The sequence below is a fragment of the Mastigoproctus giganteus genome, chromosome 6 (genome assembly GCF_048544385.1).
Source record: "Mastigoproctus giganteus isolate SK-2022 chromosome 6, ASM4854438v1, whole genome shotgun sequence".
In the NCBI taxonomy this organism is placed as follows: Eukaryota; Metazoa; Arthropoda; class Arachnida; order Uropygi; family Thelyphonidae; genus Mastigoproctus; species Mastigoproctus giganteus.
In genome coordinates this window covers 60,172,276-60,197,128 of record NC_143580.1, presented here as the reverse complement: position 1 = coordinate 60,197,128, position 24,853 = coordinate 60,172,276, and the positions used below count along the sequence as shown (strand labels likewise).

The window sequence follows — 24,853 nt, the reverse complement described above, 5'->3', positions numbered from 1 at the left end:
AGTTGGCGAATATGATCCAAAAAGGTCAATTTTTTATCGAATATGAGTCCCAAGAATTTTGTGTTCGCTGCTACTGAAATAGCATTTGGTCCGAGCCTTAATTCAGGTTCAGGATGAAGATTACGCTTGCGACAAAAGTGTACGCAAACGGTCTTCTCCGGCGAGAACCTGAAGCCATTAGCAAGTGCCCAGGAGTTCAGACTATCAATGGCTTTCTGCAGTTGTCTTTCAATAACCCTCATGTTGCACGACTGGCAAAAAATGCTAAAGTCATCAGCATAAAGGGCACTGTTTACACTCGGAGGAAGTTTTTCTGTGATGGAATTTATTTTGATGGCAAAAAGCGTGACACTTAATACTGATCCTTGTGGTACTCCCTCCCCTTGGCTAAAGGAGCGAGAATCCCACACGAACTTGGAACGATCGATTGGCTAAAAAGGTTTGAATAAAGAGGGGGAGATGCCCTCTAAGGCCTAGGCTATGTAAATCTTTTAAAATGCCAAATCTCCAAGTTGTGTCATACGCTTTTTCCATGTCAAAGAACACCGACACCAAGTGTTCGCGTTTTAGGAAAGCATCCCGGATGGATGCTTCCAATCTAATAAGATGGTCCAAAGTGGACCGGTTCCTTCGGAAGCCGCACTGGATGTTGGAGAGAAGGTCATTTGACTCGAGATACCATATTAAGCGAGAATTAACCATTCTCTCCAGGATTTTGCACAGACAGCTAGCCAGAGCAATAGGACGATAGTTGGTGGTGACTTTTGGATCCTTTCCTGGCTTAGGGAAGGCAAGAACGATTGCCTTTCGCCAGGAGTCCAGAAACTGCCCTTCAGTAAAGATTCTGTTATACAGAAGGAGCAGACAATCCATAGATTTTGGTGATAGATGTTTAATCATTTCATAATGGATGTCATCTGGCCCAACGGCACTTGCTTTGGAAAGAGCGAGGGCTCTTTCCAGTTCCTGAATAGTGAAATCCCCGTTGTAGGGATAAATGCTTTTAGATTTAAAGCTAAGTGCCTGTTTTTCGATTTTATATTTCAGGACCAGGAACTCTGGGGAATACGAAGATGTTGCAGAGATGTTAGAGAATGTTTCCCCAAGAGAATTAGCTATTGCAGTTGGACCTGCAATAGCGCATCCATTATAATCTAGGATTGAAGAAGGGTGGGATGTATATTTTCCCTTCATTTTCCGGATTTTATCCCAGACTACCTTAGAGTTGGTAGACTGGTTAATAGATGATGTAAAACGGATCCACGATTCCTTTTGACTCTGACGGCGGATATATCGTGCTTTGGCTCGTGCACGTTTAAAGGTTATAAGGTTGGTCGTGGTGGGATATCGGCAGAATATCCCCCACGCTTTGTTTTGAGCCTTTTTTGCTGCTGTGCATTGTGAATTCCACCAAGGTTTGGGAAATGGTGGAAACCGGGCAGATGTTTTTGGAACAGCATTCACAGCTGCTTGGACAATATTTTCTGTGATGTACTTAACTGCATCATTGATAGGCTCTTGACTGACCGTGCTAAGATAAAAAATTGCCTGATGTTGGAAGGCAGTCCAGTCAGCCTGATCAATCTTCCACCGTGGTAACATGAAGGGAAGACATGGTCTCCCACTGTGTAACGAGGTTATCACAGGGAAGTGATCACTTCCGTATGGATTCTCCTCCACTTCCCAGGTGAGTGAAGGGAGTAGAGAAGGGGAGCAGATAGAGAGATCAATGGCAGAAAAAGTACGGGTAGGCATGTGGAAGAAGGTGTTTGTTCCAGTATTTAGAAGGGAAAGGTCATTGTCATTGAGCATACGCTCTATGACTCGTCCCCTTCCGTTGATGTTAGCACTACCCCACAGGGTGTTATGTCCATTCATATCTCCGAGAAGTAAGAAAGGGGGAGGCAACTGCGTTAGAAGATCATCAAGGTCTGCCTGGGAGATGTCAGTCCCAGGTGGCAAATAGATAGAGCACACAGTTAATAAAAATCCCACCGTAAGGCGAATTGCAACAGCCTCTATGCTAGTTGTAATTAGTAAGGGCTGCACTGGGGTCTGGTTACCCACAAGGATAGCCACTCCCCCATGTACAGAGCCATCCGCAATTCTATCCTTACGAAAAATCGTGGTGTTATGCATCGTGGGATCGTCATTTGCCTTTAGGTATGTCTCCTGCAAGCAAAAGCAAACTGGCTCGTGCTTTTGCAGGAGGGCCTTGATGTCATCTATTATTTCGCCGGAATCCACGACAATTCCGCTGTAGGAATTTAGCCATTATTTTGGCTTGGTGGGTCCATCAGGCGGCTTCCGAGGTGCTGAGGGCTTACTTTTATCAGTCTTGGATTTGTCTTTTTTGGGGAAGAATGGACGCTGTCCCGTGTCCATTTCCTCCTCCGCAAAGAGTTCCAAGACTGACTCTTCGGGTACCTCCTTCTGCTCGACATCCATCTTTTCTTGGGTACTAGGGGGGACTTCCCCTTTCTTATTCTTTTCTTTCATAACTACCTTTGTAATTTGTGGAGCATTAGGAGGTACCGATATAGGAGTGGCAGCTGATTGGTCCTTTTGTGTAGGTTTTTGAGAACTTAATAGATACCGTGCGATGGGAGTGAAAGACTCCTTTGGAGGAATGGTCATGTCCGTCTGAGTTCCGACAGAACATCTCCCTGCTACCTTCTGGGCGTAGGTAGGTTTGTTGATATTCAGGGGTTTGACCGATTTCCTTGCCTCCTGGTATGATATGTTAAGCTCTGCCTTCAGCCGTTGAATCTCTTTTTCTTCTTTCCACCTCTGGCATGCTCGTGAGTAGGCCGGGTGTTCGCCTTCACAGTTAATACAGGTGGGTTTTGCGGCTGAACATGCTGTTGTTTCGTGGTCCTTTGCACCGCATCGAGCGCATGCAAGGACTCCACAACAGGCCATTTGAGAATGTCCATACTTCTGGCATTTAAAACACCGTAAAGGATTCGGAACGTATGGACGCACTGAACAGTTGATGTATCCAGCTTTAATCTCATCAGGAGGTTTTGGAGAGTTAAAAGTCAGGATAACGCTCCTGGTTTTAACAATTTTTCCATCCCTTCGCGCAGTAATTCTCTTGAAGGCAATTACTCCCTGGGGTTTTAATTCAGAGCAGATTTCCTCCTCGGTTACGTCGAGAAGGTCCCACTCTGAAATGACACCTCTCAATGAATTGAGTGTTCTGTGTGGTGTCACAGTTATAGGGATTCCTCCGATTGATGTTACTCGGAGTAGATGTTCAGATTGCCTGTCATTTTTAGATTCAATTAAAAGGTCTCCAGAACGGAGCCTCTTAACTGATTTGGGTGAACCTACTAACCCATCTAACCCTTTCTGTATGAAGAAGGGCGACATTTTACCAATCGGTTTTTCGGTGGTAGAGTGTATAATTAAAAATCTTGGGACAGGCCCTGATGATGTTTCAGTTCACTGCCTCTTTGTAGCAATAACGCTATCTGCCTCTAAGTCTGTATTTTCAGATAGGGACCGGGTTGGGGCCCCTGAAGAAGTAAGTTTCTCAGGATTCATGAAGTTTTTTATATGGTTCAGTGCCCGGGCTCCCCACCCACCACGGAGCCCAAAGGGATGCCCACTACCCGGCATGCAATAAATGCGCTCGGGAGTGGGACGCCAGGGCTACCCAGACACTATACCCGCACCGCCGCCAGCTTGAATCCTGTCCCACGGACCATGAGGGTAGGGGCGTGGCATTGACACGGTTGACCCTCACAGGCGAGCCTACTAGCCGATTGATCCTAGCCGGGCCTTCCAGGACCACCCGTCTTGTCGAAGCAGGGGCCAAAGTGGTGTATTGAAGCTGGGCCCCTCAACCACCAGGATCCCCCTTTCCGAATTTCCACGGGTCGCAGCATACGGCAAACACGCCGGATTCCATTGATGTAAGCCTGGAACCTGGGCTGTGGGCGTTGGATCCCAGTGATGCTAGTCTGGAAGTCCAGCAGTGTCACTGGGAGGTCCCCTCACCACGTACAGGTGCCCACGTCGAGGGGTAACCCTCTGTGGAGAATGGGCTCCTTCCACATGAGTGCTCATCTATATCCTCAACTTCCTATTTCCAGGAAGAAGGACTTCCTCTATCATCCACCTTCTTTATCTTCATTTATTCGTCTCCTCATCTGTTTTCCCACTCCCTTTTTCGCTTTCCAGAGAGGTTTTTTTTTTTTTTTTCCTGGGGGCCCTCCCTGGCAAGCTCAGGCATCATCCATGGTTTGCTCCTGCCAGAGACCTTTCTATACCCTACTACACTCAGCCTACCTCCCTGAGGCAGAGGACAGGCAATGTTGGGTCCCACTAGGGTTCCTGCAGCTAAATGGCTAGAGGAACAACAGACCAACACTAAAACATACTATCTCTGGCTTTTACAGAGTTTGTAATGCACCACAGAGTATATAAAACAGAGTATACAAACAAGTTTAATTTATGTACATAAAATAATAAATAATCTAAAGGGTGTCCAAAAATTCCTTTTACCCTCAGCAAAAATTGATTTATAATAAATATGGATGTGTTATGTATACAACCCTCTAACATCAACTGCATGGTCTACATATTATGATGTCATGAAAGCAATGGGTGGCAATTCACTTATGGTTATGGGAATTCTTAAAAAATGTCTAGATGGGTTTTAACATAAAGACGAAGCCACCAAATTTGGTCAAACTAATTGTGGAGCAGGGGGGGGGAACCCCAGTGCTGCTTGACAATCAACACTAACTCCTAGGCCTTTTTCATTCTTCACTACCTTGAGTTTGGTACCACCCAAATGGCATGTTATTCTGAGATTACTGCTACCCAAATGAAGTGCCTTGCATTTTTACCCATCCAGTTAATTTATTATTATTCCAGTGCAGCAAAAGCCTGTGGCTTCCTTGCACTATATGGCAAATACTATTATTTATTCAGTTCTTACTGCAACTTAGAATTTTTCAACAAATCTTGAACACACAAAAAAAAAAAAAAAACACCATCATAATTTACTGTTGTGCAAAAATGAGAAATGTTTATTTCCGAAGAAAGGAAAATCCATGCTCTTCGGAATCAATTTTATTTTTTCTCTTCTAAGCATTCGAGTGGTAAGTGCTGCAAGAAGCAAATTTTTATCACTCAAAGTTATTTAATGCACCCCTTATATTTTAGAAATGTTTACTTACTGGAATATACAGTTATAAACAAAATATAATTTATTTATAATGTATATTTTTACTTGTGATAAATAATGAATAAAATATAAAAGTAGCAAGAAATTACTTTACCATACTTTATTCCAAGGTTCCGCTTCTTAATATTCCTTTGATACTATATAGAAAATTAATTGTAGCATATCTGTTTGAAGCATAACATATTACAAATGTTGAATAAGGGTTAAAGTTAAAAATAAAGCCAGCAAAGCATTTGTCATTAAATGAATTTCAATTCAACAGCATTTCTGGAGAATCAATATCCATTTTAAACTTCAAAACACTAACAGCTAAAATAGCAATGCAGGTGGCTAAGAAATAACCTAAAAGAAGCTAAAATTAAGATTCTGATATTTCAAGATATTGAAACTAGGAAATTAATAATGATGAAATTAATTTAAATGAATAATGTAATGTAAAACCCAGGGGATTCTTAAAGTAAAAACAAACATTTTCCAAGAAATACTCTAAACATACTATACAGTGTGTATGTGCATTTTTCTTATTGTCAAATCTGGATAAAAAAAAAATTGTTTTAAGTTGTGGATTTCTTCTTTTGAGGAGGGTGATTCATATTTTACTCAACTAAATACCAATAATTAAAATATAATTCTTTTACTATCAGATTTTTCAATAAAGTAAATATAATTATAGTGATAATATATAATTATAAAAATTATATTAAATGTTTAAAATTTCTTCCTTTTTGAATACATGCACACACTCTTTTCATCTTATTCAATGACACCTTCTTGCACCATGTGGATAACTAACTACATGTATATGGGAATATACAAACTAAATGAAAGTAGTTTTTGGTTAAAGGAATTATCAATAAGGCAAGTTTGCACATACCATTTTGGTTCCCTCATATTATTAAACAAAATATTTGATGCAATTTGAAAGTTTTATACTACTTGTGTTTACATGATATATGTTATTTGCATTTTATTTGCTAGTATACCAGTTGTTAATGATGAGCATATTTTCGGTTAAATATGTGTACCTGAAAAATTTTAGGTTAGTGGATGTGATGTCTGGTTCTCCCCCACATTACACTCACTAGCTGTGTCTCCAGAATAAATCTGTCTAGCTCCAACAACACTAGAAGGAGAATGTCATGGAAGTACATTGATGAGCCAAAACATTATGACCAGCGAGTTGTTATGCAAATTGAACCAACTGCAGGTGAACTATGGTACATGTGTGGGTCGGGACACTGTATAAAAAACACCTGATACGGAGCTCCATTAATCAGTGTTACTCTTGTTCTTCAGATGGGAAACAAGAGTAACACTGATTAATGGAGCAGTGTTACTCTTGTTATTCAGATGGGAAAGGCAGTGGACTTAAGCGAGTCTGACAAAGGCCAAATTGTAATGGTTAGACGACTGGGTCAGAGCATATCTGAAATGGCACGGCCGGTGGGATGCTCATGGTCAGCCTTGGTTAGTACCTACCAAAAGTGGTCCGAGGAGGCAAAACCCACAAACCGCCGACAAGGTTTTGGATGACCACAGCTCATCGATGCTCGAGGTGAGCGATGGCTCTCCCGCATTGTACGTGCCAACAGAAGGGTGGCTGTGGCACAATTTGCCGGTAATTGGAATGCTCGTGATGGGAGAATGTGTCACAATGCACAGTACATCAAAGCCTGCTGAAAATGGTGCTGCATAGTTGCAGGCCGCTCTGAGTGCCCACTAACCATGGTTCACTGGCAACAGCGCCTACAATGGGCATGCGAGCATCGAAACTGGACCTTGTGTGATTGGAAGAAGGTGGTCTGGTCTGATGAATCACGTTCCCTGTTGCACCATGTGGATGACTAGGTATGTGTGCATCGTTTACCTGGGGAAGTTATGGCGCCTGAATGCCCCGTGGGACAAAAACAAGCCAGTGGCGGCGGTGTCATGCTTTGGACGATGTTCTGCTGGGATACCCTGGGTCCAGTCATCTATGTGACAGGCACTCTGATGTCTACCACCTACCTAAACATCATTGCTGACTAGGTACACCCTTTCATGGCAACGGTCTTCTCCTCTGGCAGTGCCATCTTTCAGCAGGATAATGCGCCATGCCACTCCGCCCGGATCGTTCGAGACTGGTTTGCGGAACATGAGGAAGACTTCCAGGTATTGCCCTGGCCTCCAAATTCCTCAAACATAATCCCATCGAGCATCTGTCATTTGTGTTGGAACAGCAACTTTGAATCTGAGGCGTCTCAACCACAGACCTTACAGGAGTTAAAGGATCTTCTGGTTACATGTTCGTACCAGATACCACAAGACACATTTAGAAATCTTGTAGCGTCTATGTCTCGCCAGGTACAAGCTGTTTTGACTGCACAGGGAGGACCAATATCATATTAGGTAGGTGGTCATAATGTTTCAGTTCATCAGTGTATATTCTCACACTGGCGTCTGAAACTCCTGAATTTATTCTTTCAGCTTCTACTTATCCACCCTTAGCTGATAATTACAATCAGCTAACTTAGCTGATAAACGTACGATCACTCATCGGTGAAGACAGGATATTAGAGCTGGAAAAGAAATTAGAAAATGTGAATTGGAATAGCATCGGTTTGGCTGAAACAAGAAGAAGAAATGAATCACTTATAAGTTTATCAAGTGGAAATCTGCTGTACACCAATGGAAACAGTGAAAGGAGTGAAGGTGGAGTTGGGTTTCTGGTCCATAAAGATTTTAAAAACAACATTTTGGAATTCAAAATGTACATCACCAAGGGTGTCAAGACTAATACTCAAGATTTCTAAGAGGTACAAGCTAAAGATTATAATGATTTATGCACCAACATCGAGCCATGATGATGAAGAGGTTGAAGAAATGTACACTGAAATTCAGAGTCTTCTAGATGAGCAGAAAACCCACTACACTATTATTATGGGAGACTTCAATGCTAAGGTTGGAAAAAGGCAAAACAGCGCAGAAAGAGGAACTATAGGAAATTTTGGAATTGGTGAAAGAAATAAAAGAGGTGAAAGACTTGTGGAATTTGCAGAATCTCAAGGATTGTCAGTAATGAACACTTTTTTCAAGAAAAGAGTGAACAGAAAGTGGACATGGAAGAGTCCAAATGGATTAACAACTAATGAAATCGACTTCATCCTCACTAACAGAAGATATATTGTGAATGATGTTACCGTCCTGAATAAGGTAAATGTTGGAAGTGATCACAGAATGGTAAGATGTACACTTGATATTGATGTAGGAAAGGAAAGGAAAAAACTGACTCGAGTAAATAATTAGTATTAGTATTAGTAACGGCCGTATGGTGCAAGAAAGCCTATGGCTTATGCTGCACCAGCCAAAAAAAAAAAAAAAAAAAAAAAAATCCGAACAAAACAATGATAAAAACAAAAATTAAATAAATAAATAATAATAATTAATAAATAAATAAAAATAATAAAATGAAATTAAAAATTAAATAAAAAGGAAATTAATCCTATCATCCTATGCGCTTCCCTTACCCGAAAGTACTATCCAGATGACCTTTGAATTTCCCCAAACTGTCGGCCTCTACCACCCATGAAGGCAACTTATTCCAGTAATTTATAACTCGCTGGCTAAAATAAAACTTCCTGCAGTCCAATCTAAACATTTCCCCGCGTAACTTGAATTTATGTCCCCTAGTTCTAGCATCATTTATAATCTTGAAAATTTTGTCCTCATTCATTTTACTGATGCCTCTCAGAGCCTTAAACACCTCAATCAAATCTCCTCTAAGGTGTCTAGTTTCCAAACTCTGCAACCCACATATTCGAAGTCTTTCTTCATAAGGACGCCCTTTTGCCGATCTCACCAGGCGAGTTACCCTTCTTTGCACCCTTTCAAGAAGCTCGATGTCTTTCTTTAGGTGCGGTCTCCATACTTGAACACAGTATTCCAAGTGTGGTCTAACATAGGCCTTATATAATGGGATTATCACGTCCCTATCTCTACTTGCAAAAGTTCGATAGATCATCGATAGGACACCATGGGCCTTCCTTGCAACCTGTTTACAATGCTCAGAGAATTTCATGTCTGACCGTATCGTAACACCCAAGTCCCTTTCCTCCAGTACTGGGTTTAGTTGAACTCCACCAAGTGAATAAGTTATTTTGGGATTACTGTTTCCCAGGTGTAATACCTTACACTTTGTTGGATTAAAGCACAGCTGCCATTTTTCTGACCATTCTTGAAGTCTATCTAGGTCTCTCTGAAGAAGCTCAGCTTGACAGTGATCATTAACTACTCTACCAATTTTAACATCATCTGCAAATTTAGACATCACGCCCTCTATCCCTTCATCAATGTCGTTTATGAAAATTAAAAACAACAGTGGTCCTAATACTGATCCTTGGGGAACCCCACTTCTTACATCAACCCAATCTGAGGAATAGCCATTTATCACAACCCTCTGCCTCCTGCCCTGAAGCCATCCTTCTATCCATCTAAGGATTTTCCCAGTGATTCCAACCTGTTCCAGCTTATAAAGCAACCGCTCATGTGGGACTGAGTCAAAAGCTTTGCTGAAATCTAAATAAACAATGTCGAAATTATTCCCTAAATCCAACTCGTGAGTGACCCTTTCGAAATAGCGAACCAGATTTGTTAAACATGATTTTCCCTTTACAAAACCATGCTGAGTATCCTTGAGAATTTCAATTCTATCCAAATGATCCTGAATTCCACCCTTGATCAATGCCTCCATGATTTTCCCTACTACTGAAGTCAGACTGACAGGTCGATAATTTCCCACTTCACTTTTAGAGCCACCCTTATGTATGGGAGATACATTTGCACTTTTCCAATCCAAGGGAATCTCCCCAGAGTCTAGTGATGCTCGCATAACCAGCCTCAGTGGTTCAATGCACTCGCTTGCCGCCTCTCTCAAGATTATAGGGTATATTCCATCAACTCCAGGAGCCAGGAAATGATCACAAAATGGCAAGATGCACACTTGATATAGATGTAAGAGAAAAAAAAAAAAAAGGAAAGGAAAAAAAACTGACTCGAGTAAACAATACAAAGGTCTTTGAGATAACAGAGGAGGAGAAAAAGCAGTATGTACTGGAACTTAAGAACAAGTTTGAGCTTCTGCAGACTGCTCAGGACCAAGATATCGACGAGGAATATTACAACTTTCTGAAAGTGATAAAGCCCAAGAAACCTATAGGGAAACAGAAATCCAAAGAAGAAAAAATTAATCAAGAAACACTTGTCATGATGAACCAAAGACGACAAATGAAGAGCAAGAAAAACACTAACAGGGAGAAAATTGAGTATACTGAGTTATGCAAAGCCATTAGAAAGAGACTCAGAGAGGACATAAGAAGATTTAACACAAGAAAAGTAGAACAAGCATTAAGGGAAAACAAAGGATTGAAATCAGCAGCCATGAGCAGTAATACAGAAAGACAAATGATACTGAAACTGAAGAATAGCGATGGTGTACTTATAAACAGCAGAGAAGGCATAATTCAAATAGCAGAAGACTACTATAGAGAATTATACAAGGAGCGAGGGAATGATACCAGCAGTGGGGAAGATGGATTGCAAAGTAGCAACACATACGACATAGCCGATATTCTTCCTGATGAGGTAGAACATGCATTGAAGAAAATGAAGAATCGGAAAGCCCCGGGGGAAGATGAAGTTACTGTAGAATTGTTAAAATTGGGAGGAAGAGACATAACACAAAAACTGGCAAGGCTCTTCACAAAGTGCATTAGAAAAGGTGTGATGCCTAAGCAGTGGAATAATGCAATCATAGTTTTGCTGCATAAGAAAGGAGATAAATCAGAAATTGGAAATTATAGACCAATTAGCTTGTTATCCCAAATCTACAAGTTGTTCACAAGGGTCATTACTAACAGATTAGAAAGAATACTTGATGAGAATCAACCGAAAGAGCAAGCTGGCTTTAGGACAGGATTCTCAACTATGGATCACCTTCACGTAATATCACAGCTAATGGAGAAAGCAAATGAATATAAAACACCATTATGCCTGGCATTTGTGGATTATGAAAAGGCATTTGACTCCATACAGCATAAGGCAATGCTTGGGGCACTGGAAAGACAAGGCATAGATACTCCATATATTATGATTTTGAAGAAAATATATGAGAGTGCTACATCCTTTATTAGACTAGACAAAGACAGTAGGAAATTTAAAATCGAGAAAGGAGTTCGACAAGGAGACACAATATCTCCGAAGCTGTTTACTGCTGCCCTTGAGGAAGCTTTCAGAAGATTAAGACTGGTCGCAGAAAGGAGTCAATGTGAACGGAGAGTACTTAAACCATTTACAATTTGCAGATGACATTGTGGTCATAAGCCACGATCCCAAAGAATTAGAGGAAAATCTTAATCAGTTATGCACAGTTAGTAAGGATTTTGGACTAAAGATGAATATGGCTGAAACAAAAGTAATGATGAACAAGTACGCCACGGAAAGGGAAATAATGATTGAAGGAGCAGTAATTGAAAAGGTGGAGTCATATACTTATCTGGGACAAGTTATTAGCTGTAATAATGATAAATGGCTGGAAGTCAAGAGAAGAATAAATTTTGGATGGATTGCATTCAGGAAATATAGTCACATACTGAAGATCAATATCCCAATTTGTCTGAAATGTAAAATAATGAATGAATGTATACTCCCCACCATGACTTATGGAAGTGAAACTTGGGCACTCACCAAAAGAATGGAAGAGAAGCTAAGAACTACACAGCGAAGAATGGAACGAATTATATTGGGAATCAGACTGTTAGATAAGAAGAGAAACACGTGGATTAGGCAGCAAACTCAAGTAAAGGACATTCTTATCAAAACTAAAGAACTAAAATGGTCTTGGGCAGGACACATAGCTAGAAGACATGATGACAGATGGACTAAGAAAATAACAGAATGGTACCCAAGAGGAGCTAGAAGAAAACCTGGCGGAGATGGATAGATGAAATTCATGAGTTTTTGAGTAGTAAATGGATGGCCAGTGCTCAAAACAGAAGGAACTGGAAAGTTGCTGGAGAGGCCTTCATCCTGCAGTGGATTGAAAATGGCTGATGATGATGATGATCTGATAATTCTGACAAGTAAACATTTCCTATTTTTAATTCATTAAAAATTACCAGCATTAATCAAAAGAGCAGAAATTGCCTTTAATCACTGGTGATTAAATACTATCGTTTAGATATAACTTTAAAGTAATGCTGGCAGCCAGGTGTATAATAATATTGGCAAAATGACAAAGAAACACACAGGGTTATTGCTCATTACTATTCCCATTTTTGTATGGTTATATGTCATTATTTTTTTTTTTTTATGTCATTAATAATTAAAATGCTCTAAATTATAAATTAATGACTGTATTAACTAGCAGACAAAAGGAGTGGGTTTACAAGTTTATAATAGTGTATGTCAAAAAATTACAATTATTTAAAATGACAAAAATTTACAGAAAATTATTGAATTACTAAATTATAAGTATATAAAAATTGAATTGTATCTTTAAATGGAAAAGTATTTAAACAAATTACAATTCAAGTTACCACATCTATTGTCATCTGATACAGTTTAATCATTGTCCAAGGTCTCCCAAGCATCATACCCCATAACAATTCATTCTGATTGTTGCAATGTGTTCATTGTTCTAACCATGGACCTCATGATATTTTCATTAGACCATTCTAACCATTCACATCTTGCTTCTATCAATGTGCTCACTTTGTCCTCATCTGATGTCTTGTTCTCCCCCATTTAACCCCAGGGGGGCTCACATCTGGTGAGTAAGGGCTTGGCACACCCAGGGTCCTAAGCTGGATATCATCATTCATTCTCTCTCTCTCTCTCTCTCTCTCTCTCTCTCTCTCTCTCTCTCTCTCTCTCTCTCAGGGTAACTCGGAAATTTTTTTAACTTGCACAGCAGAAGCCTCAGGCTTCCCTGCAGGTTGTGTTGTAGTGGAGGTCAGCAGCTTAAATAAGTTCAAGGCAGAACTAGACAAACATTTGGAGTGAATGGATGGGCAAAATAGGAAGGGTGTTTTTTTTTTTTTTTTTTTGGCTGATGCTATATAAGCTTGCTTTCTTACATCATATGCCTACTAATGCTAATATAATACTTCAGTTTTGCAAATTCCAATGCTTGTAAACTAGGCACCTGCAAGGAGACTTTATTGAAGTGTTTAAGGCTTTAAATGAATTGAGTAAAAGTGCTGAAGGCATCCTTGCTCTTTCTTGGACAACACACATAAGGAGGCATTAATTTAATTTGAAAAAAAAAATGGTTATAAGACAGATGTGGAAAAATTAGATTTCAACCAGATAGTGACCAACTATTGAACAAGCTACTATCTGTTGTGGAACTGGGTGGAATAAATGAAAGAATTAGACCAATTATTAGAGGGAACAGAAAGATGAGGTGGGGTAGGTTTTTTTTTTTGGTTTTTTTTTTTTTTTTTTGTTGCTGATGCTGTATATGCTTTCTTCTTTGCAACATTTACTAATACTAATTTTGACAGTGGAAAATGTTAGAAGACATAGCTAACTACCATCACCTACTGTAAGCAGTCAGAAAGATGACTGAACCCTCAATCACAAAAAAGCAGTCAGCAATTGATAAGATGTCAGCTTGTTTAGAACACCTTTATGTCAAACATGACTATAAGCAACAAAAATGATAATAGCAACTGCTTCAATTTTACCAAAATGTTTCCATCAAATCTGCCCAAAGATACAAAACATTAGCCAATGCATTACCAGCAGATTGCACTGACAGTAACCATACTGGGAACTGCCAATCATATGGAACTGAGAAAGTTTATTTATTATGATGATAAATAGAAAGAACAGATTTTTCACCCTGTCTAATAACTGGTTGGATATAAACAGATATCCAATCAAAAGGTAAAATGCCACTGGAACAAAAAAGTGTATAAAAGACAATTCAAGGGAGAGGTCAGAAGTACAGGTTATGAGAACAAATGGAGCTATACCATCATTATCTGCTCAACAACCATCTGGACAAGTAGCAAGCTTTTTACTCTTGGCCTCTTCAAAATTAAATTTGGACTGATTAATAGTTGTTTTGCAACTGCTACAAATTTCAATGTGAGCAAAAAATGAAGCTGGAGATTTTGATACAAGCTAACTGCAATATGATATTTGAAAAACCAAGGTTCAGAAAGAATGAGATTTTAGGGTGGAATGCAGAATAAAAGTATTTCATCATCAAAAGAATAATTTCATTGACATGATCTGAGCAAACACAAAGGTCACATTTTCATATTGTTGTAATGCAAAACAAGATGAGAGTGCCCATGAGAGAGGCTCTATTGGATAAGAGATGGGCCATCACCAAGTAGTGATCTGAAATGCTTAGAAGACCACTAACAATGACTGTAATTTGAAGAGTTGTTATTAAGGAAATGATCAAGAGTGTTGGCTATGTGGTTAGGACTGTCTGATATTCCAGCGAATAAATGAACAAGATGTGGGAGATATTTAGTAATGACAAGAGCTTCGGCATCTCAATTCGACTAGCTGGATCTATGTAACTAGAGAACTATAAGCCATCTGGAGTTGTGACACTAAAATTGTCAAGGGAAATTATCTCCCTGTTATACTTGATCTGTATTTCTTTAGGGGCTCCATTACCAAAAGACCATACCTGAACACGTTAAAGGAATGGTTTACAATGTAACCATTTATGTCTTCAACAAGATGTGGCCTCAGCTCATTTTGCCATCAGTCTACAAAAATTCCTCAATGAAATGTTTTAATAAAAACATTTTTGCCATGACTCAAAAAATTTATCTGCCTCTCTTAACTGCCCACCCTAAAATTCAACTCTGCATTGTTATAATACATTGCCATTCCCTAAACTGAAAGTGGCCTAGAGGTGTTACCACAATGAGAAATTCTCATTGCAATTTCTGAGTTCTAAACTCAAAAATTGCAATGAACTATCCAGGGTATGTTACGCACAATCACGCTGACAATGTAAAGTTGATCCTTATACCAAACAGATATAAATTTGTGTTACAAAAGTAGTGGTGTATATGCACAAGCAATCTGGATGAGTAACTACTGTGACTTTTTTCTTGATCTATACTATATTTATGACATTTTGCTTTTATGGGCAGACAACAGCAGTTTCCAAACATAGCAGGTTCTTTCATATTATACCAACACTTATTTAAGTTTTTTTCTTATTTTTAGTGAACTTCCATCAACGATAATTACCCAACTATGTATCACATGTTGGCTATACAGTACTCATTTTATTAGTACACCTTGTCAATGCGTTGCCGGCTTGGCCAAGGAACGGAGTAATTGTCTGGCCAAGTTCTGTAATTAGGTGATTGAAGTGAGTTTTCTTTGTATTCATGTAGTCATTTTAGTTTAGTAAAAAAGGGTTAGGTTTTTGCACAACTTCGGAAGGGATTCAGGGAAAAAAAACAGTTGTTGGCCATGGCCAGGACTAACTACCTCTTCCTCTCTTTCTCGCCAAAGACCTGTCGGTTATACCCATAATCTGGAGTATAACCGACAGGTCCACAAAACCAGATAAAAACAAATAAAAGTCTAAAATAGGCTTTCTGAGTTAATACACATATATAGCAACATGTCAACGTTATCCAAATATAGCGTATCACATATTAATTAACAAATTTCAGCATTAAACTGCAATCTGATCCAAGCGGAATTTGATTGATTCTTTTCTGTTTTCGACCATACACAGAAAAAATATTTATTATTATTATTATTTATTTTTTTTTTTATTTCTTCTCATACATAACGCGTAACTTTCTGTTTATGGGACGGTTTTTATATTTCCAAAATTAAGAACAGTAATCCAAGAAGAAATTGCAGCAGTCTCCAAGTTGTTACTTTGTTATTCAAATACGCTACTTGAACAAAAATTATGAATTGCTTATCTCAAAAATCGAATTTCTATTCAGAAAGCGAGGGCACGACTAAATCATCTGCTTCACCATCTAATCCCAAAACTTAGTTATTCCAATTTTTTTTTTTTTTTTTTTTCCTCTGCCTGCCCACCTCCAGTAAGACCGCAAGGAATCGTTATGCGGAAGTTGAATACTATGGGTAAAAATAGCAACAATAACAATCTGCCAAATAAGATGATAATTTAAGGAGAAAATTGAGAAATGACAAAACTACACTCGGGAAATAACAAACAGATAATTTAATTTTATTATTTGATTAAAACTCGAATTAGGGAAAGAAAATTAATCCAAAATATTATTACTAAACTGATATTTTATATTAGGCAATTCAGCAATTGTGCATACACACATAATAAAATCCATGCTTACTTTTTTTAGGTGGATGCAAAACGCATGCCGAAATACGGAAATAAGGTGAACAGTGGGTAGTATTCAGACGTTGTCAAAATACAAAATGACAAGCTGCGTGTGATATGTGTACCGCTTATACCTATACCGCTACACGCACAAATCCTACTACACATGTAAGCAGATATACCAATTCCTGGATCTACTGGTTTAGCGGGCTCCAAGCTTCCGGCAGTAACTAAGGCTACTACTATACCCTCTAGCGTTAAACATATTACGCAATAACAAAAAGGGAAGAAAGAAAAAAAAAAAAAAAAAAACAGAACGCTCCACTACACATAATTCTACTTTTATTTAGTCCAAATTAATACAGTAGTTCTCAAAATTTAGTCACCTAAAGATGCCCTTTTTGTTTCAAAAAAATTTGGATAACATAAGATTTATTTCGATTTATTTGTCAGATATGAAGGTAACTTCACATCTGACAAAATCAAAAGTAAGAAACTATACATGATCTTAGCAACCAGACATTGCCAAATTAAATAAATTAACACTTCTTTACCAAGTGGAAAATTTTCTGAGTTGTTTCAGGATTTAGAGAGTGTCTACTATTCTCCACAGTAATATTTTTCGTTTTTTAAGTACTATATTTATAAGAAATTCTGGGCTAGAGAAATTCCGTATTACAGCGATCACAGAGAAACTCATATAGATAAGCTAATCATCAGGATATTAAATACTCTTTTTAAATATTAAAATGAAACTAAAAATCATATACTATATATTACGGCTGATTGTGGTCAGTAACATACGAGGACACATATGCATATTAAGAGGTTGAGCCCATACGCTTTTACAAAAAAAAAAAAAAAAAAAAAAAACGCAAAGTCTAAATGTTAACTGTTGAGGCTGGGATGTATTGGCTGCTTGGGTAGAATTGAATTACGAGGAATATCGGAAATTCCCTGGTGGGTCCCAAGTACTTATTAAGACCAACTGAATACATATTCGCACAATTTTTAAACTTTATATCTGAAAAAATCAAAAGTAAGAAACTATACATGATCTAAGCAACCAGATATTGCCAAATTAAATTCTTCTTTACTAAGTGAAAAATTTTCTGAGTTGTTTCAAGATTTAAAGAGTATTACCCGTGCTTACTATTTAAGCACGGGTTTTGAGCTCCGCGATCTTTCCCACTTATACAGACATTCTTGGTCGTTTCGCTTTAAAAACCATGATTGAAATACGACCGATCGCGACTCACAGTACATCATGATTCCATGACGAAATAATTACTGTGGTTATCCAAAACATTCTTATGCTATTTTACTTCTTTTTTTTTTTTTTTCTTTTTTTTGTGGCGGGCGCTGATAATAGCTTTAGGGTTCGCGCACGGAGATGAAGTTCATACCTTATTCCGGCTGCAGTTGTGCCATCCTTTGCATGGTTCTATGCTGTTCTGTTTCACTAGGAGTTTTTTTTTTTTTTTTTTTTTGTGATATTAGGATTGACCGAAAACAACCTCATGTCCTCGCCTAAGACTTACTAACTGAGCCACGCAATGAAAAAAAACCAACAAATGTTTGTCGCGTCGTTGATGAGATTCGAAGCCGGGCCATTTCCAACTAGAGAAGGGTAAAGGAAAAGTCCCAGCTTCAAACCACGTCAATGGCGTGAGGAATCGCAAGTAGCACAATGATTATAACACTGACTAGCTATGAGGTCCCTGAGAGAGAATCGGCACCTGTCAACTAATAAGTATGCTGCTCCATAAAATTAACAGACCACATAGAAAAAGTCGTGTAACTCGTACAGCTTGCGAAGCAGCACAAGATTTGATATGGCGACGTACCACAGAATAACTGAGAAATGAGAAGACGTCGAGAAACATCGAACAGATATAAGAACATTTATAGGAGTTGTACAAGAATTACCAAAATAATGACATTAAAGAAGTCGATAAAAAATGCTCAAATACACGGTCACATGACATCAGTATGGCGTATGATCTCCTCCAACGGCTAAACAGCCATGACAACGGCAAACCATGCTCTATATAAGATTCTGTGGCAACAAATCCCATTATTTAGCATTAGCAGAGGTATATGATGCAAGAAAGCAAGCTTATGCAGTATCAGCCAAAAAAAAAAAAAAAAAAACGCTCCCATTTCATCCCTCCGTTCGTTCCAAATACCTGTCCAGATCAGCCTTAAATTTATTTAGGCTAACTTCTACAACAAAGGATGGAAGTCTGTTACACCAACCAACCGTCCGCTGGCTAAAGGCAAACTTCCGCACATCTATCCTACATCTGTCTTTCCTCAATTTGAATGTATGCCCTCTCAGGTGATTATTCTCAGCAAGAGGAAAAATCCCATCAGCATTGAGCATGCTCAAACCATTCAAGGCTTTATACACCTCAATCAGATCACCTCGCAGATGCTTAGTCTCCAGACACCGTAATTTGCAAAATTTAAGCCTTTCTATGTAAGAGCAACCCTTTGTTCCATTCACTAATGTTGTTGCACTTCTCTGTACTCGTTCCAACAGCTCTACATCCTTCTTAAAATGAGGCCTCCAGACCTGTATACAGTACTCAAGGTGTGGCTTGACCATTGCCTTATACAAGGGAATAATCATCTCCTTATCCCTGCTAGAAAAATTCCTGTATATCATGACAAGACATCATGAGCTACTCTTGCAGACCATCTGTACTGCTCAAAAAACTTCATATCTGCCTGCACAATTACCCCTAGGTCCTTTTCGTTCTCTACCACTGTCAGTGTAGTACCACAGAGTTGAAAAAATCACTCTGGAGTTACTGCTTTCCATATGTAGTACATTGCATTTGTCAATGTTAAACTTCATTTGCCACCTTTCAGCCTATCTGCTCAACTGTTCTAGATCCTGTTGCAGCAGCGTACTGTCATTAGTGTCCTTAACAACCCTGCCAACCTTCGTATCTTCTGCAAACTTGGACATTAAGCTTGATATACCATCATAAATATCATATATAAATACAGAAAACAACAATGGACCTAACACTGAACCCTGAGGGACTCCACTAATAACATTAGTCCACGATGACCACGATGATTACCACTCTCTGTCTTCTGCAACTCAACCATCCCTTTATCCATAGCAGCAATTTGCCTCCAATGCCGCACTGCTCCAATTTTTTCAGCAGTCTTCCATGTGCAATAGTATCAAAAGCCTTTCTAAGATCCAAATATAAGATATCAAAGTTATTCCCTGCATCCAGTTCCATTTCACTCACCAGTGCAGACCTTAGCTCACCAAGTGACCGAGGAATTGGCTGTTGGCGTGCAACGCGACGCCCATGGGCTTCCCACACATGTTCGATTGGATTTAAGTCTAGTGATGGTGCTGGCAACGGAAATCGCTGGTTATTTTCAGTTTCCCCACCGCTTCAGCACTATGTGTAGTGGAGTTGTCCTGCATGGAAAGCATATGCAGCAGTTACATTATTGATTTATTAAAGGGCATGTTGTCTAATCAATCTGATTAGATACTATGACACAGTAATAAAGGAACTGGATGCAAAGAAAATAAAGTTTGACATCACCTACCTAGATATCAGTAAAAATGTTGACATTGCTGCACATAGAATAGTGATATACACTAGTGTGCAAAAGTTAAGGAATAACACTATTTCTAAAGGTTACAACCAAATCAAATGGGCAAGTAAGCGTCAATGTCTTATTATGGGTGATTTCAATTTGCCTCTAATTAACTGGAGTAAATGGAAAGGAAACTCGACAGGGAGAACAAAATTTTTAAATCAACTAGATTAGCATTAGCATTAGTAGAGGCATTTGATGCAAGAAAGCAAGCCTTCACCCCTCTGTTCGTTCAAAATACCTGTCCAGCTGAGCCTTAAACTCATTTAGGCTATCAACTTCCACGACAAGGGATGGTAGTCTGTTCCACCAACCAACCACCCGCTGGCTAAAGGCAAATTTCCGCACGTCTATCCTACATCTGTCTTTCCTCAATTTGAATTTATGCCCCTCTCAGGTGATTATTCTGAGAGAGAGGAAGAATCCCATCAGCATTGAGCATGCTCAAACCATTCAAGGCTTTATACACCTCTATCAGATCACCTCGCTGGTGCCTAGTCTCCAGACACTGTAATTTGCAAAACTTAAGCCTTTCTTCGTAAGAGCACCCCTTTGTTCCATTCACTAATCTTGTTGCCCTTCTCTGTACTCGTTCCAGCAACTCTACATCCTTCTTGAAATGAGGCCTCCAGACCTGTATACAGTACTCTAGGTGTGGCCTGACCATTGCCTTATACAAGGGAATAATCACTTCCTTATTCCTGCTAGAAAAATTCCTATATATCATTGACAATACACCATGAGCTACTCTTGCAGCCCGTCTGCACTGCTCAGAGAACTTCATATCTTCTTGCACAACCACCCCCAGGTCCCTTTCATTCTCTACCACTGTCAGTGTAGTACCACTGAGTTGATACGTTGCTCTGGGGTTGCTGTTTCCCATGTGTAGTACTTTACATTTGTCAATGTTACACTTCATTTGCCACCTCTCAGCCCATCTGCTCAACCTTTCCAGATCCTGTTGATTGTTTATACCAGCATGTCAGGGAAAGTACTAGAGAAAAGAATATCCTAGACCTCATCATTACCCATGAATCAGATGACATAACAGGGCTAACAGTAGAGGAACCAGTAGCAGGAAGTGATCACGGAGTTCTACGGTGGATGATGACGAGAGAGGTAGCAGTAGTAAAAGGCAAAGGAATGGGTTTTAATTTCAGAAAAGGAAATTACATAGCCTCTATTAACTGGGTAGATATCGCACAGAGAATGAATACAATTTAACTGTGGTATGCTTTTAAAACATTAATCACAGATGCCTTGAATGCGTATTTACCATTAAAAAAATACTCCATGAGGAAGGTTCCAAGTTGGATGAATAGTGAAGTTGCCACATTACTTGAGCAGAAAAAGGTGGCATGGAAAGGTTACAGAGCAATAAAAAAGTACTGAAGCCTATAACAGCTACAAGATGTTCTGTAATAGAGCCACAGAAAAGGTTCGACAGGCAAAGGCAGTTTATGAGAAAGCACTAGCAAACAGAGCAAAAAGGGGGGATAAGGAATTCTTCACATATGTAAATGCCAAGAAGAGCAAGACAAACCAGATCGGACCTTTATGTAAGGGAAAGGGGAAAGGGGACAGTATTAAATACACCAGCTGCCGTTGCAGATGAACTCAACAGTTAGTTTGCATCGATATTTACAAATTAAAAACCTTTTGTGGCAATGGGAAATTGTGGGAGCGAAGTTGAAAGAGGTTATTTAAGATTATTTAATGAAAAAACTTTCGAGCCTACAGGCCAGTAAGGCTCCTGGAGTTAATGGAATATACCCTATAATCTTAAGGGAGGCGGCAAGTGAGTGCATTGAACCATTGAGGCTAATTATGCGAGCATCGCTAGACTCTGGGGAGATTCTGTTGGATTGGAAAAGTGCCAATGTATTTCCCATACATAAGGGTGGCTCTAAGAGTGAAGTGGGAAATTATCGACCTGTCAGTCAGACTTCAGTGGTAGGGAAAATCATGGAGGCAATGATCAAGGGTGGAATTCAGGATCATTTGGATAGAATTGAAATTCTGAAGGATACTCAGCATGGTTTGTAAAGGAAAAATCATGTTTAACAAATCTGGTTCGCTATTTTGAAAGGGTCACTCACGAGCTGGATTTAGGAAATAATTTCGACATTGTTTATTTAGATTTCAGCAAAGTTTTTGACTCAGTCCCACATGAGCAGTTGCTTTATAAGCTGGAACAGGTTGGAATCACTGGGAAAATCCTTAGATGGATTGCAGGATGGCTTCAGGACAGGAGGCAGAGGGTTGTGATAAATGGCTGTTCCTCAGATTGGGTTGATGGATTTCCCCAAGGATTAGTATTAGGACCACTGTTGTTTTTTCATTTTCATAAACGACATCGATGAAGGGATAGAGGGGTGTGATGTCTAAATTTGCAGATGATGTTAAAATTGGTAGAGTAGTTAATGATCACTGTCAAGCAGAGCTTCTTCAGAGAGACCTAGATAGACTTCAAGTATGGTTAGAAAAATGGCAGCTATGCTTTAATTGTTATTTGGTTTTTAGGAGCATTAGCAACTAAGGCCATATTGCTCCGGGATATGCGGTGGTCATTCCCTGACCTTTCCGCATCCTCCGTATTTCGTGGTCACGGGCTCGAACCCCGGTCTAATCAAGAAGCGTGTGCTACGCACTGCTGCTCCTTCCCACCTGGCTACGGAGGCGCTATGCTTTAATCCAACAAAGTGTAAGGTATTACACCTGGGAAACAGTAATCCCAAAATAACTTATTCACTTGGTGGAGTTTAACTAAACCCAGTACTGAAGGAAAGGGACTTGGGTGTTACGATATGGTAAGACATGAAATTCTGAGCATTATAAACAGGTTGCAAGGAAGGCCCATGGTGTCCTATCGATGATCTATCGAACTTTTGCAATTAGAGATAGGGACGTGATAATCCCATTATATAAGGCTTTTGTTAGACCATACTTGGGATACTCTGTTCAAGTATGGAGACGGCACCTAAAGAAAGACATCGAGCTTCTTGAAAGGGTGCAAAGACGGGTAACTCGCCTGGTGAGATCGTCAAAAGGGCGCCCTTATGAAGAAAGACTTCGAATATGTGGGTTGCAGGGTTTGGAAACTAGACACCTTAGAGGAGATTTGAATGAGGTGTTTAAGGCTCTGAGAGGCATCAGTAAAATGAATGAGGACGAAATTTTCAAGATTATAAATGATGCTAGAACTAGAGGACATAAATTCAAGTTACGGGGGAAAATGTTGAGATTAAACTACAGCAAGTTTTATTTTAGCCAGCGAGTGATAAATTACTGGAATAAGTTGCCTACTTGGGTGGTAGAGGCTGACAGTTTGGGGAAATTCAATGGTCATCTGGATAGTACCTTCGGGTGATAGAAGCGCATAGGATGATAGGTTTAAATTTCCTTTTCTTTTGTTATTATTTTTTTCTTTTTTTATCATTGTTTTATTCGGTTTTTTTTTTTTTTTTTTGGCAGCATAAGCCATAGGCCTTCTTGCACCATGCGGCCATTACTAATACTAATACTAATAGCTTTGAAACGAATATACAGAATATACAGAATATTTCACTTTTTACTTTCTAAGTCTAAAATTTCATATCTCAAGATCTATTAGAGCAATTCGAGGGAAATTGAGGTACTATTACTATACTTATTCTTACCTCCTTTCTCCTTATGTCAGCATAAGCTTTCTTTTGCACATGTATAATATAAATAAAAAGCACCACATCTGATGTGAAAATTATGGTTGGCACTCTTTTTCTGTATTATATTCTGTATATTCGTTTCAAAGCTATCTGTCAGGCTAGCTGTTATCTTGCCTGTTTGCTGTAAAATTTAAAGTTTAGCATAGATTGCTTTCATGTTTAATTATTCGGACGTAGTTAAACAGGCAGATAACAATCAGAAACAGATAGCCTTGCTAATTATTGGTGGGATATATTGAATGGTGTTAGCCTTCGAAAAAGTGCCATTCAATGTATCCAATTATCAATAATTAGCTGCATAATTATTATATTTTTATTTTATTTTATTGCTAATTATTTGTTTATTTCTAGGGTATAGCAATATAAACCATCTTAGTCTTTATAGGTTCTTTTGGCCGTATGACCCGCTGAGTATACTTTAAGGCCTTTTATATTTGTATACAAATATGCTTTTATATTTTTGTGTATATGTATACAAATGCATACATATACACATATGCCTTCGTAGACATCACAGTTGGTAGGCTCGCCTTCCTACCGACACCAGATGAAAAAGACCTCAGTTCGGGTCCCGTCAATGACGTGAGGAATTTTTATGTACCTCTTTCACAACGTGGCTGAGTTAATCAGGCGCGATTAATTCAGCTACGTTGGAGAAAAAAACCCGAAACTCTGGTTTTTCGTCCAGCAAACAGAAAATCGACCACAGAACACACGCAATTTACAGACAGTATACTCGTAAAAATATGGATTTAGTCGCGGACATTCCTAAAACCCCAACTACAAAACAACAACCCGAAATGCAACCATATTATTTTCTGTATGAATTCTTTCGTTTCAAAGGTAGCACTTGTGCATATGTCCGCTCTGATATTTCCTATTAGAGATTCAGTAATTTGGAATCGCCTTCTTGTAATCTCTGACTAAAAACTAAAAACCTCTCTACCTCAGTCTGTCAAATTTATTTGC

General features: G+C 39.0%; 1 protein-coding gene across 1 annotated transcript in view; it reads right to left on the bottom strand.

The window, feature by feature from the left end:
* The window catches only part of SelR (methionine sulfoxide reductase SelR), a 61,865-nt gene extending 56,520 nt beyond the window's left edge, over positions 1 to 5,345 (bottom strand). The window contains exon 1 of the mRNA XM_090375176.1: positions 5,295 to 5,345. The gene's annotated coding sequence lies outside the window, so the exon portion shown is untranslated. The remainder of the gene's footprint in view (positions 1 to 5,294) is intronic.
* Between the last annotated feature and the right edge of the window lie 19,508 nt (positions 5,346 to 24,853).